Genomic DNA, 17,847 nt, shown 5'->3' with positions numbered 1-17,847 from the left:
TATTATTTTTCTAGGGTGGCCATCACAAATACCGCAGACTGTGTGGCTTAAACAACAAAGGTTTCTCTTCTTACAATTTTGGAGGCTAAAAGTCTAGCGTCAAGGTGCCACCAGAGGTGGTTTCTTCGGAAGCCCCTCTGTTTGGCTTGTAGATGGTCATCTTCTTCTATTTGTATCTTTACATGGTCTTCCCTTTGCATGTGTCTGTATCCTAATCTCCTCTTCTTATAAGGACACCAGTTATATTAGATTAAAGCCTATTCCGATGATCTTATTTAACCCTAATTACTCCTTTAAAGGCCCTATCTCCAAATACAGTCACATGTTAAGGTATGGGGGGTTAATAATGAGCTTAGAAATTTGCAAGGGAGGAGGAGACACAATTCAGCTCAGAACAGTAGACTTCTCCGCTGGCAAAGCAACTGCAAAGAACAAAACAGGCGGAGCTGAGATAAGCGTGCCCTGTTACAGTCTTTGCAAGTGGACTATTCACACATCACTTATTCCAAATTGACCATTCACCTATCGATCAACCTCTGGGAGTAAAGGGGTGAAGAGATGCCAACTTTTTCCCACCAGCGGAACTCCTTCCACATGGAGGAAACATCATGGGGAAACTTCCCCGTGGTGTAGGGAAGACATGTGTCCCTACCAACAGTTCACATCTGATGCACCCCTATGCCCTCACGGCCAAGTGCAGGACTTGGTTCCTGGAAGGCTCTCAGGAAGAAAAAAGAGTCTCGTAAGTGACACGTCCTACATTGTTTTGCTTGTGTTGGTTACAACACTGTTATACCATGTTACTCTTTAGTCCGTTTGTCTCCTTTTCACCTGCTCACCCCAACTGTAGCTCTGCTAGAAGAAACAACTTCCTAGTATCCCCAACTTAACCCTGCATTGTACCAGGTGTACAGCAGCTGCCCAGTGGGGTGGTGGCACTTGGAGCTCTGGGTTTATTTTTGTTTACTGAGTTTCTCACACTGCAAATGGGCCTGAGAAATGGAATGTGGTCAAGTGGAGCCTAACTAAGCAGATGGGAGGAGAATCCTTGAGGCGAGGGATGACCACTACCCTCCCAGGTAAGACCACACCACAGTGGTAACAGCCTCTGGTCTCTGTGATCCTAAATGGGCAGTTGGGTTGGCCTGCCAAGTCCCCCTGCTTTTGGGAAGGAAAATGAACATGAGGGAGGCAAGCCAAACGTGCGTGGCTCTGCCCCAAGAAGCCAAAGTGGCCTTTTGAAAGATTAATGGGGCATTTGGCTCTCAGCTTCTTAACAAAGAGGAAGGGAAAAAGCTTTCTGAAAAACACCAACAGCTTCTGGCAGGGATTCCAGAGGAGGGATTGAAGGCTGCAGGATAGGCCTTGGTGCTTTTTTCCCAACCCCGTTTTTATTTTTTCCCACAGCCTCTCTCATCCTGCTTCTCTTGCTTCCTCTTCTTATTTCTTCTTTGGTGTTTTGGCCTCCCAGAATTATTTCTGCCTTTCCTTTCATTTGCACTGCCATTAAATCTTCTTTCTGTTCTCATTTGTCAGATGTATGTGGGAAGGGCACTTTGCAAGGTAGAAAGACACAAACTTCAGAATGCAGCCTGGGCTTGCAGCTCAACTCTGAAAATTTCTAAAATATGTATTGAGGACATGGATTGTGTTTGTCCCCTTTTTAAGGGGATGGCGCCCATATACTTCTTTGTGGAAATATTCCTCCCTACTGTGGGTGATTCTGTTGGGGATATCAGTCATGCGGTGGCTGCACTTGCCTCACCACAGCAGCAGGCACGTGATCAGAGTTCACGATTCTGATTCCACCTGTTGTGCTAATTGGCCCAAGGCAATCAAGCTGGGCCAATCAGGATCCCTCTGGGGATGCCATGAGCTGCAAGGTGGAAGGACCATGGCAGCCTGTGGCTTCTGGGAACATCTTTCCTCCCAATGGAGGGAAGGCTTCCAGAAGGTGCAGCAACACAGAACAAAGCCACATTAAAGACAGGGAACAGATGGGGCACCTTGGTCCAGGAAAGGAGCTGGATTAACCTCTGCACACTGTAGTTTTCTATCATATGAGCCACTTTTTTTTTTTTTTTTTTTTGGTTTTTGTTATTCTTGAACTTGTTTGGACTTGGCTTCTGTCACATGGAACCAACAGAGCCCTAGTGATCACACTGTGATTCTTTAGGCAACCCATTTAACTTTATGGAGCCTCAGTTTTCACCTAAAAATGGACTCCTCTAATGCTCATCTAAATGGGGTGTGCCCCTAGCAAAACATGCTTCCCTCTCCTGTAAGAACCAGCATGTCTTTGCCTTTTTTTTTTTTTTTTTTTTTTTGGCAGAGTCCCACTCTGTCACCCAGGCTGGAGAACAATGGCATGATCTCAGTTCACTGCAGTCTCTGCCTCCTGGGTTCAAATGATTCTGCTGCCTCAGCCACCCAAGTAGTAGGTATTACAGGTGTTCACCACCATGCCCAGCTAATTTTTGTATTTTTAGTAGAGACGGGGTTTCACTATGTTAGCGAGGCTGCTCTTGAACTCCTGACCTCAGGTGATCCCCCTGCCTCAGCCTCCCTAAGTGCTGGGATTACAGGCATGAGCCACCATGCCTGACAGAACCAGCATGCCTTCTTGCACTCATTTCTGGACTAGACTTTTTCTCCACTAGACAGAGTTGAAGGACTGTCTTTTCAGCACCTGCCCTGGAACAAGGGAAGAGCTCAGCGATTGTTGGTTCATTTCTGTTTTCCCCTTTCTCACTTCTTTCAGAAATCTAGTTATAGCCTCTTGCTTGTACCTCTTACTTCTTTCCTTCTTTTTTGGGCCAAGTTTCCAGTGTATTTCCCCTGATCCTCCCACAGGTACATTTTCTTGCCTGGGTACTCAGCATACGTGGAAAAATTATGGTCGTTAGTATTTGTGTGTCCAAGTGGTACTGTAAAGAAGTCCTGTTTCAGCTGTCTTTGCCATGGAAGGGCAATTAGCCAACTCTGCCTACAAGTATCTAATTGCTGTATCACAAAGCTTTAATGCCCAGAAATCATTGCTGATATAAGAATTTTGTCCACCATAGAGAATTTTAGCTTAGTGGTGAAGCGACCACTCATGAACTTAGTCATGTGCAGACTCTATTTCTATCCATCCTCCCCAAGCATGGCTGACACAGTCTTCTTTTTCTCTATATTTTTCTTTTTTAATTTTTTTAATTCTTTTTTTTTTTTTTTAAATAGAGATGAAGTCTCTCTATGTTGCCCAGGCTGGTCTCGAACTCCTAGGCTCAAGTGATCTTCCTGCCTCAGCCTCCCAAAGTGTTGGGATTACAAGCATAAATTATCACGCCTGGATGCAGTCTTCCTTATAAGTGGCATTTTTATATTTCCCTTACATTGGAACATTCCCACACAAACTCAAGATGATCCCAAGGTGGGCATGTTGCCAAAGTCCTTTTCCTCCTTCTCCCCAAACTGCTTCTTTCTCCTGGCTTTCCAGTTTGGGTAAATGGCACCAACCTTCTCCCAGGCACCAGACTTCCACCCTGGGTGGTCATGTTAAACATTTTTCACTTTGTCTGCAAGCCATGAATATTCCATCTGAAACCCATCTCCTCTTTTACTGTGATCATACCAATTCAGGACCACTTACCTTTGACCTGTGTTATTTCAAGAGCCTTTGCCTGCTCACGGAAGTGAGCTTACTTGCTCTTGGGAAGGTTTTGCTAGCAAGAGGCAGTTCTGATCCTTAAGTCCATGTTTCCCACATGCTATGGACTCAGCTGTGTCCCTCTCCCCACCCCAAATTCATGATTCTTATGTTGAAGCCCTAACCCCAAATGTGATATTTGGAGATGGGACTTCTGGGAGGTAATTAAGCTTAGATGAGGTGACAAGGGTGGAATCCTTATGATGGGATTAGTGCCTTTGCAAGAAGAGGCACCAGAGAGCTTATTTTTTCTCTGTCTCCATGCACACACAAAGAAGGGGTCATGTGAGTATACAGCATGATGGCAGCCATCTACAAACCAAGAAGGGAGCCCTCACCAGAACCTGATCATGCTGGCTTCCAGAACATGGACTTTCAGCACCCTGATCACGGACTTCCAGCCTCCAGAACTACAAAAAAACAAGGGTTGTTTAGGTCGCCCAGTCTGTGGTATTTTGCTGCAGCAGCCTGAGCTAAGACACCACCCAAAATTTGCTGCAATTAACACACAGATCCAGGAATGAGAGAAGTTATCATAGATGCTAACTATTCGGAAGAACTTCTTTGACCAAAGTCCTCAGCCTCTGAAAAGGACCACTTTCCTTATGAAAATTCATGCTGTCTATACGTTTTTGGGATAAGTCAGTTGCATTACTTATGTGATAATCACACCTCATGTCATCTTGTTTTCAAAAAATAACTGTTTAAATTGCTATTTAAATGTGAGATGTATGGTCATGCAGGGGGGTTCTCAGTTTTTCCTTCGCCATTCTGGCTAAAAAAACAAAACAAAACAAAACAAAATACAAGTAGCTGAAACATTTTCCTGTTAAAATTTTCCTGAAAACAACTATCTGGGTTAGTAAGATAGACAGTCATCTGCTTATCATTTCAGTGCTCATCACCTTTTTCCTAAATTCGTTTATATTAGCAAAGCCCAGTGATTAGCAAAGCCCCTGACTCTTGGATGTTCTTAAGTTTTTTCATCTTCTGGGTCATGCTTGCATGTCTTTAATGTAAAAATCAGACTTGAGGCCTCAGCCTTTGAAAATAGCAGAGTCCGGCAGGATTGTTGGAGGTTTCAGGAGAAAAAAAAAGCAGCTTAAGGAGGGGTTTTGAAAGCTTTTATATATGTTAATTATAGTCACGGAGGGTCAAAAGACAGGGAAGAACCAAACCAGAAGGAGAAAAATATTGTAGGTATGAGTCTAGTAGTCAGGGTGATGTTAAGTTACGCTGCATTAACACACTCCCAGATTGCAGTGACTTTCACATGAACATTTATTTTGGTCACATAAAGTTCTTTGCCAAGTCTCGTGACTCTCCAGGGAAGCTGCTTTCCAGGTGGTGGTTCAGGGAGCCAATATGCTTTTATCATGTGATTCCAGTAGCTTAACACATGGCTCCTAAGGTCATTGAGTTTAGGAAAGATAGAGCCAAAGAATTATAAAGGAGCTTCTCACTACCTCAGCCTGGAAATGATACGCTGTTACTTTTGTTTATAGTCCACTGGCCAGAAAAAGTCATATGGCATTGCCTGACTTGCAAGGCAGTGGTGAAGTGGGTGAGCTCATGCATATTCAATGAGCAATCAGTGTCTTGGCCTCAAGGGCAAGGCTCAGGTCAATTAATTTATTTTTAATTCAATTACAAGGCAATCTCCTAAAATGTATGAAATTTTCATCTTTATATTTCTTATTTTCTACTCTAGAAACTGTAGCAGAAGAAGGAGAGGTAGAAAAGGGAGAATACTCATTTACTCTTTGATTTGGCTTTAATTTCCTTGGCAGACAAATGAATTTTACATTTTATCTCATTTTAGAGAAGTTAATACTTTTTAAAAGAGCATCACAGAATAGTCTACATTCTAATCCTAATTATTTCAGTAGCTAATCTATGACCTCGACTGTCTAACTTTGTGTCTCTGATTTTTAGCATGCTCATCAGAACATTGGGCATGGTAATTCACCTTCTTCACTAAGTTATTGCAAAATTCCAATTCAGTGTCTGAAATGCTTACAAGTGCTCCGCTCATAGTAGATGCTAAAGAGTTTGTTGAATGACTATCTATGAGCAAATTAACTTAATTGCTTCCCTTTTATTCTAATAGAAACTGCTAATACCATGATGTAAAACATAAATGGTGCAAGGGGCATGGGGTCATTTTAGTCAACCAGAATGTCATAGTTGATAAATGTATTCTTTTTATTATTATTATTATACTTTAGGTTTTATGGTACATGTGCGCAATGTGCAGGTAAGTTACATATGTATACATGTGCCATGCTGGTGCGCTGCACCCACTAACTCGTCATCTAGCATTAGGTATACCTCCCAATGCTATCCCTTCCCCCTCCCCCCACCCCACAACAGTCCCCGAAGTGTGATGTTCCCCTTCCTGTGTCCATGTGTTCTCATTGTTCAATTCCCACCTATGAGTGAGAATATGCGATGTTTGGTTTTTTGTTCTTGCGACAGTTTACTGAGAATGATGATTTCCAATTTCATCCATGTCCCTACAAAGGACATGAACTCATCATTTTTTATGGCTGCATAGTATTCCATGGTGTATATGTGCCACATTTTCTTAATCCAGTCTATCATTGTTGGACATTTGGGTTGGTTCCAAGTCTTTGCTATTGTGAATAATGCCGCAATAAATATACGTGTGCATGTGTCTTTATAGCAGCATGATTTATAGTTCTTTGGATATATACCCAGTAATGGGATGGCTGGGTCGAATGGAATTTCTAGTTCTAGATCCCTGAGGAATCGCCACACTGACTTCCACAAGGGTTGAACTAGTTTACAGTCCCACCAACAGTGTAAAAGTGTCCCTATTTCTCCACATCCTCTCCAGCACCTGTTGTTTCCTGACTTTTTAATGATTGCCATTCTAACTGGTGTGAGATGGTATCTCATTGTGGTTTTGATTTGCATTTCTCTGATGGCCAGTGATGGTGAGCATTTATTCATGTGTTTTTTGGCTGCATAAAAGTCTTCTTTTGAGAAGTGTCTGTTCATGTCCTTCGCCCACTTTTTGATGGGGTTGTTTGTTTTTTTCTTGTAAATTTGTTGGAGTTCATTGTAGATTCTGGATATTAGCCCTTTGTCAGATGAGTAGGTTGCAAAAATTTTCTCCCATTTTGTAGGTTGCCTGTTCACTCTGATAGTAGTTTCTTTTGCTGTGCAGAAGCTCTTGAGTTTAATTAGATCCCATTTGTCAATTTTGGCTTTTGTTGCCATGGCTTTTGGTGTTTTAGACATGAAGTCCTTGCCCATGCCTATGTCCTGAATGGTAATTCCTAGGTTTTCTTCTAGGGTTTTTTATGGTTTTAGGTCTAACATTTAAGTCTTTAATCCATCTTGAATTGATTTTTGTATAAGGTGTAAGGAAGGGAACCAGTTTCAGCTTTCTACATATGGCTAGCCAGTTTTCCCAGCACCATTTATTAAATAGGGAATCCTTTCCCCATTTCTTGTTTTTCTCAGGTTTGTCAAAGATCAGATAGTTGTAGATATGTGGCATTATTTCTGACGGCTCTGTTCTGTTCCATTGATCTATATCTCTGTTTTGGTACCAGTACCATGCTGTTTTGGTTACTGTAGCCTTGAAGTATAGTTTGAAGTCAGGTAGTGTGATGCCTCCAGCTTTGTTCTTTTGGCTTAGGATTGACTTGGCGATGCGGGCTCTTTTTTGGTTCCATATGAACTTTAAAGTAGTTTTTTCCAACTCTGTGAAGAAAGTCATTGGTAGCTTGATGGGGATGGCATTGAATCTGTAAATTACCTTGGGAAGGATGGCCATTTTCACGATATTGATTCTTCCTACCCATGAGCATGGAATGTTCTTCCATTTGTTTGTATCCTCTTTTATTTCCTTGAGCAGTGGTTTGTAGTTCTCCTTGAAGAGGTCCTTCACATCCCTTGTAAGTTGGATTCCTAGGTATTTTATTCTCTTTGAAGCAATTGTGAATGGGAGTTCACTCATGATTTGGCTCTCTGTTTGTCTGTTATTGATGTATAAGAATGCTTGTGATTTTTGTACATTGATTTTGTATCCTGAGACTTTGCTGAAGTTGCTTATCAGCTTAAGGAGATTTTGGGCTGAGACAGTGGGGTTTTCTAGATATACAATCATGTCATCTGCAAACATGGACAATTTGACTTCCTCTTTTCCTAATTGAATACCCTTGATTTCCTTCTCCTGCCTAATTTCCCTGGCCACAACTTCCAACACTATGTTGAATAGAAGTGGTGAGAGAGGGCATCCCTGTCTTGTGCCAGTTTTCAAAGGGAATGCTTCCAGTTTTTGCCCATTCAGTATGATATTGGCTGTGGGTTTGTCATAGATAGCTCTTATTATTTTGAGATATGTCCCATCAATACCTAATTTATTGAGAGTTTTTAGCATGAAGCGTTGTGGAATTTTGTCAAAGGCCTTTTCTGCATCTATTGAGATAATCATGTGGTTTTTGTCTTTGGTTCTGTTTATATGCTGGATTACATTTATTGATTTGCGTATATTGAACCAGCCTTGCATCCCAGGGATGAAGCCCACTTGATCATGGTGGATAAGCTTTTTGATGTGCTGCTGGATTCTGTTTGCCAGTATTTTATTGAGGATTTTTGCATCAATGTTCATCAAGGATATTGGTCTAAAATTCTTTTTTTGTTGTGTCTCTGCCAGGCTTTGGTATCAGGATGATGCTGGCCTCATAAAATGAGTTAGGGAGGATTCCCTCTTTTTCTGTTGATTGGAATAGTTTCAGAAGGAATGGTACCAGTTCCTCCTTGTACCTCTGGTAGAATTCGGCTGTGAACCCATCTGGTCCTGGACTTTTTTTGGTTGGTAAGCTATTGATTATTGCCACAATTTCAGCTCCTGTTATTGGTCTACTCAGAGATTCAACTTCTTCCTGGTTTAGTCTTGGGAGGGTGTATGTGTTGAGGAATTTATCCATTTCTTCTAGATTTTCTAGTTTATTTGCATAGAGGTGTTTGTAGTATTCTCTGATGGTAGTTTGTATTTCTGTGGGATCGGTGGTGATATCCCCTTTATCATTTTTTATTGCATCTATTTGATTCTTCTCTCTTTTTTTCTTTATTAATCTTGCTAGCGGTCTATCAATTTTGTTGATCCTTTCAAAAAACCAGCTCCTGGAATCATTAATTTTTTGAAGGGTTTTTTGTGTCTCTATTTCCTTCAGTTCTGCTCTGATTTTAGTTATTTCTTGCCTTCTGCTAGCTTTTGAATATGTTTGCTCTTGCTTTTCTAGTTCTTTTAATTGTGATATTAAGGTGTCAATTTTGGATCTTTCCTGCTTTCTCTTGTGGGCATTTAGTGCTATAAATTTCCCTCTACACACTGCTTTGAATGCATCCCAGAGATTCTGGTATGTTGTGTCTTGGTTCTCGTTGGTTTCAAAGAACATCTTTATTTCTGCCTTCATTTCGTTATGTACCCAGTAGTCATTCAGGAGCAGGTTGTTCAGTTTCCATGTAGTTGAGCGGTTTTGAGTGAGATTCTTAATCCTGAGTTCTAGCTTGATTGCACTGTGATCTGAGGATAGTTTGTTATAATTTCTGTTCTTTTACATTAATTGAGGAGAGCTTTACTTCCAAGTATGTGGTCAATTTTGGAATAGGTGTGGTGTGGTGCTGAAAAAAATGTATATTCTGTTGATTTGGGGTGGAGAGTTCTGTAGATGTCTATTAGGTCTGCTTGGTGCAGAGCTGAGTTCAATTCCTGGGTATCCTTGTTGACTTTCTGTCTCGTTGATCTGTCTAATGTTGACAGTGGGGTGTTAAAGTCTCCCATTATTAATGTGTGGGAGTCTAAGTCTCTTTGTAGGTCACTCAGGACTTGCTTTATGAATCTGGGTGCTCCTGTATTGGGTGCATATATATTTAGGATAGTTAGCTCTTCTTGTTGAATTAATCCCTTTACCATTATGTAATGGCCTTCTTTGTCTCTTTTGATCTTTGTTGGTTTAAAGTCTGTTTTATCAGAGACTAGGATTGCAACCCCTGCCTTTTTTTGTTTTCCATTTGCTTGGTAGATCTTCCTCCATCCTTTTATTTTGAGCCTATGTGTGTCTCTGCACGTGAGATGGGTTTCCTGAATACAGCACACTGATGGGTCTTGAGTCTTTATCCAATTTGCCAGTCTGTGTCTTTTAATTGGAGCATTTAGTCCATTTACATTTAAAGTTAATATTGTTATGTGTGAATCTGATCCTGTCATTATGATGTTAGCTGGATATTTTGCTCGTTAGTTGATGCAGTCTCTTCCTAGTCTCGATGGTCTTTACATTTTGGCATGATTTTGCAGTGGCTGGTACCGGTTGTGCCTTTCCATGTTTAGCACTTCCTTCAGGAGGTCTTTTAGGGCAGGCCTGGTGGTGACAAAATCTCTCAGCATTTGCTTGTCTGTAAAGTATTTTATTTCTCCTTCACTTATGAAGCTTAGTTTGGCTGGATATGAAATTCTGGGTTGAAAATTCTTTTAAGAATGTTGAATATTGGCCCCCACTCTCTTCTGACTTGTAGGGTTTCTGCCGAGAGATCCGCTGTTAGTCTGATGGGCTTCCCTTTGATGGTAACCCGACCTTTCTCTCTGGCTGCCCTTAACATTTTTTCCTTTATTTCAACTTTGGTGAATCTGACAATTATGTGTCTTGGAGTTGCTCTTCTCGAGGAGTATCTTTGTGGCATTCTCTGTATTTCCTGAATCTGAATGTTGGCCTGCCTTGCTAGATTGGGGAAGTTCTCCTGGATAATATCCTGCAGAGTGTTTTCCAACTTGGTTCCATTCTCCCCGTCACTTTCAGGTACACCAATCAGACGTAGATTTGGTCTTTTCACATAGTCCCACATTTCTTGGAGGCTTTGCTCATTTCTTTTTATTCTTTTTTCTCTAAACTTCCCTTCTCACTTCATTTCATTCATTTCATCTTCCAGGGCTGATACCCTTTCTTCCATTTGATCACATCGGCTCCTGAGGCTTCTGCATTCTTCACATAGTTCTCGAGCCTTGGTTTTCAGCTCCATCAGCTCCTTTAAGCACTTTTCTGTATTGGTTATTCTAGTTATACATTCTTCTAAATTTTTTTCAAAGTTTTCAACTTCTTTGCCTTTGGTTTGAATATCCTCCCGTAGCTCAGAGTAATCTGATCGTCTGAAGCCTTCTTCTCTCAGCTCGTCAAAGTCATTCTCCAACCAGCTTTGTTCCGTTGCTGGTGAGGAACTGCGTTCCTTTGGAGGAGGAGAGGTACTCTGCTTTTTAGAGTTTCCAGTTTTTCTGCTCTGTTTTTTCCCCATCTTTGTGGTTTTATCTACTTTTGGTCTTTGATGATGGTGATGTACAGATGGGTTTTTTGGTGTGGATGTCCTTTCTGTTAGTTTTCCTTCTAACAGACAGGACCCTCAGCTGCAGGTCTGTTGGAGTACCTGGCCGGCCATGTGAGGTGTCAGTCTGCCCCTGCTGGGGGGTGCCTCCCAGTTAGGCTGCTCGGGGGTCAGGGGTCAGGGACCCACTTGAGGAGGCAGTCTGTCCGTTCTCAGATCTCCAGCTGCGTGCTGGGAGAACCACTGCTCTCCTCAAAGCTGTCACACAGGGACATTTAAGTCTGCAGAGGTTACTGCTGTCTTTTTGTTTGTCTGTGCCCTGCCCCCAGAGGTGCAGCCTACAGAGGCAGGCAGGCCTCCTTGAGCTGTGTTGGGCTCCACCCAGTTCAAGCTTCCAGGCTGCTTTGTTTACCTAAGCGAGCCTGGGCAATGGCGGGCGCCCCTCCCCCAGCCTTGCTGCCGACTTGCTGTTTGATCTCAGACTGCTGTGCTAGCAATCAGCGAGACTCCGTGGGCGTAGGACCCTCTGAGCCAGGTGCGGGCTATAATCTCCTGGGGCACCATTTCCTAAACCCGTCGGAAAAGCACAGTATTCGGGTGGGAGTGGCCCGATTTTCCAGGTGCCATCTGTCACCCCTGGAAAGGGAACTCCCTGACCCCTTGAGCTTCCCGAGTGAGGCAATGCCTCGCCCCTGCTTCGGCTGGCGCACGGTGCACTCACCCACTGACCTGCACCCACTGTGTGGCACTCCCTAGTGAGATGAACACGGTACCTCAGATGGAAATGCAGAAATCACCCATCTTCTGCGTCGCTCACGCTGGGAGCTGTAGACCGGAGCTGTTCCTATTTGGCCATCTTGATAAATATATTCTTGTGTAGACACGTTTTACAATGAAAACAATTCTTGCTTTACTCTACTGAGCTATTATAAAACTCAAATTAGATTACCTGTGAAAAGTCTAGGTAAGCTCTCAAGTGACATATTAGTATAAAATGCTGGTGTTAATAATATTGTGACCAGGGCTGGCTTCACTGGTGTGTGAAATGTGTAGTCACATAGGGCCCTGCACTTAGGAGGGTTCCAACCTTGGTTGAATGATGTACTATCATCATCTTGAAATCTTAGTATATTTTTTTAAACAAGGGGCCCCACAATTTCATTTTGCACTAATTATATAGCTGGTCCTGGTTGTGACTCAAAATGTTGTTTCTTTCTACAAAAGGACAGCCTTAGATGCTTTTACTGGTCCCTTTCAGTCCTAAAATTATATGATTCTAAAAAATATTCCAAATGTTGTACCATTTTTATTTATTCATTTAAAAAATCCTTCTACTTCTACCATTCTTCTATTTCTAATCAACATCTTTTAAAGTATCTGTTATTTCTCACAAGCTCTCAATCTTTCACTTTCCACTTCTGCGAAGCTCTGGGAAAAGATTTTATTTTCCCCACTAGATTCAGTCTACTTAGCTAAAATCCTTAGAGACAATTTCAACTTTGTGTTTTTATGAGGCCTCTTTCAAAGTATGCTGTGCTGCTGCATGCTTAATGGTCTGGATTCTAGGCTGAAGACTTGCATTGGTACTGAGTAATGCATTTTACTTTTTTACAAAAAACATATACATATACATTTTTACAAAAAACATAAACATCTACATTGCAAAGAGAACTTTGGAGTCATAGTCCTCTTCTTCTGAATCAGAGAAGCTATAATGTAGCAGAAAATGTAGAAGACTTGGCATTAGTAGGTTTATGTTCAAGTTCTTGTTCTATCATTTACTGGATGTGTGAACCTAACAACGTTGCTTCAATCTCTCTGGGCCTTAGTTTTCTCATCTGTAAAGTGGGGTGGCAGGGGGAGGGGTAGGTACTATCTGCTTCATAGGGCTCTGGGGGAAAGAAATGAGAATAAGGTCCTTAAAAATCTCTTTTAAAGGGACTAACATTCTAGAGGGTTTATTTTTCATGTTAAATAATTTCATTCCATGAATGAATGAATCAGCCATAAAAACCTAAAGATCTAAAATGAACCCTATACCTCCTGCATTATTTCTTATGATGGTTAGCTCAGCAGACTCCACTGGGTTAGGTAAAAAAACGGGTTAACTTGTTGATGAATATTCATTTAATGAATACCTTCTGAGCACCCACTGTGATCTGGGTACTTTGCTAAACACCAAGAATTCTGATGTTATTATTATTATTAAATTAAATTAAATTAAATTTTAAGTTCCAGGATACATGCGCAGGATGTGCAGTTTTGTTATATAGGTAAGTGTGTGCCATGGTGTTTTGCTGCACCTATCAACCCATCACCTAGATATTAAGCCTAGCATGCATTAACTATTTATCCTGATGCTCTCTCTCCCCCAGCCCCTCTGGCCAGGCCACAGTGTGTGTTGTTCCCCTCCCTGTGTCCATGGATTCTCATATGACTTTCTTCACAGAATTAGAAAAATACTACTTTAAAATTCATATGGAACCAAAAAAGAGCCCATATAACCAAGACGATCCTATGCAAAAAAAAAAAAAAAAGTTGGAGGCATCATGCTGCTTGACTTCAAACTATACTACAAGGCTACGGTAACCAAAACAGCTGGTACTGGTACAGAAATAGGCACATAGACCAATGGAACAGAATAGAGATCTCAGAAATAAGACAGCACATCTACAACCATCTGATCTTTGAAAAACCTGATAAAAATGAACAGTGGGAAAAGGATTCTCTATTTAATAAATGGTGCTGGGAAAACTGGCTAGCCATATGCAGAAAATTGAAACTGGACCCCTTCCTTACACCTTATACAAAATTAACTCAAGATGGATTAAAGGCTTAAATGTAAAACCCAAAACTATTGGTGGGAATTCTGATATTATTAATTCAGAGTCTAATATAGTCTAAAAAACCAAAACCACATAGCATTATACATTCCATCATAAATATTTTATCAGCAAATATTTATGGACATCCACTGTATGCCAGGTTTGTAATATGAAGATTTTTAAAGGAGAGATAGAAGTTGCTATGGGGATCATAATAAAGAGTCTAACCAAATCTCTCTCTTTTTAATAAATATGTCAAGGAGTGGAGGAAAGTTATTGGAAAAAGCTGGAAGAAGAAGTCCTCAGGGAATTAATAGTAAAATGCCAGGATGGGCCATTTCAGATGAGAAAAGGTAAGCCTTGGGCCGAGATGGAATGGGCAAGGGAGAGAAGTAGAAAATTAAATGCTCTGCATAATAGCCTAAGAATTATAAATGTCTCCGAGGAACATCAAAAGCAAGTGAGTAAAGGAACCTAGAATAGAAGGAACTTAGGGAGATTAATGGAAGGAAGGGGTAGGGACAGAGAGAGAAAGAGAGACAGTGGTGAAGATTTAGGAAGCCTGGGCCCTGAGAAGGGGTGGCCAGGGAGAAGCTTCCTGTGGGAGGAATGGCACCGCTCCCAGCTGTGTCAGTTGTGCACTGTACAACTCCAGGGAGAAATATTGGCAATATCGGCCTCCTGGTTCACATAACTGTTAGAACAATTTCTCAGCAAATTGTTAAACAAAATTACAGGAGGCCATTTTTGGATTGACTCGTGCACTAGGCCACAGCAGACCAGACCAAACCAAAATGGAGTCACTCATGCTAAATGTGATATAATCAAACTGAAACTTTAAGGAAGTAGGTAGGTTCCAAAACAGACCATGTTTTGTTTAACTGCAGCACAAGGAGGTCTCCTTTACTCTAACCCTTACAAAAAATTGCCTGATGTCCTTGTTCCCAACTTATAAAACCCATTGTTCTGCTATTTCCCAGTGGAACTGGAGAACAAATAAGTACATTTATGATGGTGACAGAATGAATCAACACCTAAAGTTGGGGTAATTGCTAAATTAAGTTTGGCCTAAAGCTGACTCCTTATATAGTCTACATTCAGTGTAAATGTTTCTCCATACATAGTGAACTGTAACCTGATTGGAGGTATAAACAGACTGTAACCTATTCTTGCGCCAATCACCAAGTTTTGGTCAATCAAAGACAGCCAGCTGTTTAAACTGTGTTCAAATAAGCCAAACACTGGGCTATAACAAATCCGGCTATTTCTGTACCTTACTTCCTTTTTCTGTCCATGAATCTTCTTTCATTTTGTGAGTATGTTGTAGCCTCTGAACCTATTCTGGTTTGGGGGCTGCCTGATTCACGAATCATTCTTTGCTCAACTAAACTGTGTTAAATTTAATTTATCTAAGGTTTTTCTTTTAAAAAGATGATAATAAAGACCTTGAAGGATTCACTCTTTAAGTTCACAGAAAGTTGTCTTTTGGACTAGCAGGGCTATGTGGTCAGGGGAATTTTGAGAATAGCTGTTCACCTTTATATTGCTTCTGGCAATTGCTCTTGGGCATCACCCCAAAATCTCCACTTAAATTACACTATACATAATTTTCTTTTATGGTTAGGATTTTGGAAAACTCAGGGAAAAGTTTAGCTTGGTGGACATAGGGTGGTAGAGAGGGGGAGCTGTACAAGGAGATGTCAGGAAATGGAGAATTCAGTAGAAACCTGGACTCCCCAGGAAACTCATAAGTACGTGGGGAATCCCTGCAGATGTGAGGGGTTGGGAAGACACAGAACAGTTTTCACTTCTATGAAATGAGAGTTCAAGCAGTTTCTATTTAAATATCACAGGACAGGGTAACTCCAGTAGGCTGGAGAACTTGGGGTCTCCAAAAGAAACCAACATCAGTATTGTAGGTACTAGCAATATCAGATGTGTCTTTCATATAAAACCTCCTCCTGCCCCACAGATACTCAAGCTATTCTGTTAGTCTCTCATCCTTAAAGGCACACACAAAAGGGAGCAATTGCTTTTTAAACTCTGCCTGCTAGACAGGGTCTGATGAATACATTTCCAGACAATGTTGCCAAGAAACTTGGAACCATCTTTCTCCTACCCAAGCTCATGACGAGTCGAAAAACCCTGTGATCTCCGTGGACCTCAGGTAAAAACACCTGTCTTGCCTCTCCAATCAGCTGTGATCAAAACAATAACAAGAGATTCCTTGGATGCAAACCTCCTTGGAAAATGTAAAAGGGCCATAGAAACAGAGGAAGTTAATTATGCAAAGGGACATTTTCTTGTCTATGGACTACGCAGGACCACATTCAGAACCACAAGGGACCCTGGGATAGGCCATCCTTCTCTGCAGAGGGAAGATGCAGGACTGGTCTAAGTGGCTGCAGCTGCTCGGAAGTGGCCCTCACTGGGGCCCAGGAGGTGTTCTAACAGTCCACAGCAAAAGTTCTCATTTTACTTGAAAGTACAGCTTTCTCCACCCCTCACCACCCCCAGAATTTGTAATCTAGATTTTAAACCACATGTAGTCATGCCAAACATTTTTTTCTGAGATTGTCAAACGTTTGTAGTTAATTATCAGTTGGAATCGGTGTAACAAAATCTGCATTTCTATGCTGGATTTTATTAAAATGCCTCTGATATCAGCCGGGGGCTGTGGTTAGTGTGCTGCTAGTACATGCAATGAGGTTTTTCCTTCTCCTCTGAGGAAAACCCCAACGGGCTTTATAAATCAGTACTATCAACTGGAATGGCCCAGACTTACCGTAAGAAAGTACTATCACTTCCACTTTTAAGAAACAATGTTCTATTTCCTGGCTTCTCAATTAGGAAGGCTTTTTGGGACTTTGAAGAAGAAAATGTAATACATAATAAATATACTAAGGAACAAGCATGATTAATGACAGTTCAGAAGGGTTCTCCAAGCTGGTTTCTTATAGCTCAGGAATCTACATTTACTTATCAGGAAAATCCAGCTTCCATTAGTGCTATAATGAATGCACAGAGAAACTCAGAAAATACAAAAGAAATTCTCACTCTAGGATTTGACTCAAGGCTTAAGCCTTCCTTGAATGGGTGGGGTAGGCTAAAAAGCCACTCTTGCCACTCATTGACTTCTTATCCATTGCATTGGAAACTATTATGAGGGCATAGTGGGGGTTGGAGTTGGAGCCCAGAGATCACCTTCCTCCTGCAGAGAGGGAAGGAAAACAGCTCAGGTCCTGGCATCTTCTTAGGACTTCTGAACCTAATCAACATATTAACTCTGGAAGATATGTAATCAGACCAGAATGTATCCCCCAGTCACTCTTTTTTTTTTTTTTTTTGAGACAGAGTCTCACTCTGTTGCCCAGGCTGGAGTGCAGTGGTGCGATCTCAGCTCACTGCAAGCTCCACCTCCTGGGTTCACGCCATTCTCCTGCCTCAGCCTCCCGAGTAGCTGGGACTACAGGCGCCCGCCACCACGCCCGGCTAATTTTTTGTATTTTTAATAGAGACGGGGTTTCACCATGTTAGCCAGGATGGTCTCGATCACCTGACCTCGTGATCCGCCCACCTCGGCCTCCCAAAGTGCTGGGATTACAGGCGTGAGCCACTGTGCCTGGCCCCCAGTCACTCTTATCTCTCCTTCCATCTGTAGCCACAGAGAAATAGGTCACTCTTTGTATGAAACACCCCCATTCATTAACTCTTGGGAAGCTATCCCCTCCTCAGCTTTTCCAATACATCACTTTACCTCATTGTACAGTATCTTAATCACTCCAGCTTCTTGCCTCCATAGACCTGCTCATGGCTTCTCCATTCAAAGATGAAGGATTCCTACTCATTACCCTCCATCACCTGAATTTCAAAATCATGCTGCCTTCACCTCCTTATGTAACATATGCTGTCACCCATGGCAATCTCACTCACTGCTTACCCATGAGACTTCTGAGAATCACCATGTACCTTCCATTGCCC

This window comes from Pongo pygmaeus, chromosome 10 (genome assembly GCF_028885625.2).
Source record: "Pongo pygmaeus isolate AG05252 chromosome 10, NHGRI_mPonPyg2-v2.0_pri, whole genome shotgun sequence".
Classification (NCBI taxonomy): Eukaryota; Metazoa; Chordata; class Mammalia; order Primates; family Hominidae; genus Pongo; species Pongo pygmaeus.
The sequence above is the reverse complement of the archived record's forward strand: the minus strand, read 5'-3'. Positions refer to the sequence as shown.